Here is a 1,109-nt window from a genome sequence, read left to right as displayed (position 1 = left end):
TTTATGCTGTCTTCAAAAGACCTACACATAAGGACATCCACAGAATGGAGGTGAAAATTTGGGGAAATTGTATTATTCATGTTGTCTTCCTAAACAAGCAGGGGTTTCTTTTCTCATATCAGATAAATTGGACTTCAAAGTAACCTTCATCAGAAGAGACAAAGAAGTCCATTTTATTCTACTTAATGGAATCATATAAGAAGAAAGAGCAGTTATTGATATTTATGCCCTAAAAGAAGCAACTCCATATATCAAGAAAACTACTCAACATCAAGAATCAAATAGATGGAAACATAATAATACTGGGTAACCTTAACACACCCCTCTCAACATTAGCTAATCAAAACAAAATATTTATAAAAATGCTACACAACTAAAAAAATGTAGACTTTACAGATATATATATAGAATATTTAATCCATCAGTGACTTAATATAACTTCTCTATAGCATGTGAAACATTTTGCAAAATATAATTAGAATTCAGATAAGACAAAAAGTAGAAAATACTCAAACACCTGGAGACTAAATAATTGCAAATCATTTTATTGAATGATGAATGGATTGCAGTATAAATCAGTGGTGAAATAAAAAATACTTAGAAGTAAATGAGAATGGTGGTATGACATATCAAAACCTCTGGGCCACTATGAAGGAGGACATAAGAGGAAAGTTTATATTATTGAGCTCATTTATTAAGTAAACAGGTAGATGCCAAATTAATAAACTAACATTACATCTCAAGGCCCTAGACAAAGAAGAATAAATCAATAATATTATCATTAGATCCCAGGGAATAAAATCAGAGCCCAACTCAATAAATTTGACATTATATAAAAAATTAAAAAATCAATGAAAAAAGTTGGTTCTTTGAAACACTAAACTAATTTGATGAATTTTTAGCTCAGTTAAATATAGGAAAGAGAGAAAAATAAAACATTTTTTAAATCCATGATGAAAATATCACCACAAGCCCTACTGAAATAGAAAGGAGTATCAGAAAGTATGTTGTTTTCATACTCCAATATGTTAGAATATTCCTAGATATATATGACCTAACCAAACTGAATCAGAAGGATCTAGAAAATTTGAAGAGATCAAATTCTAGTA

This window comes from Sciurus carolinensis, unplaced genomic scaffold (genome assembly GCF_902686445.1).
Source record: "Sciurus carolinensis unplaced genomic scaffold, mSciCar1.2, whole genome shotgun sequence".
NCBI lineage: Eukaryota > Metazoa > Chordata > Mammalia > Rodentia > Sciuridae > Sciurus > Sciurus carolinensis.
The sequence above is the reverse complement of the archived record's forward strand: the minus strand, read 5'-3'. Positions refer to the sequence as shown.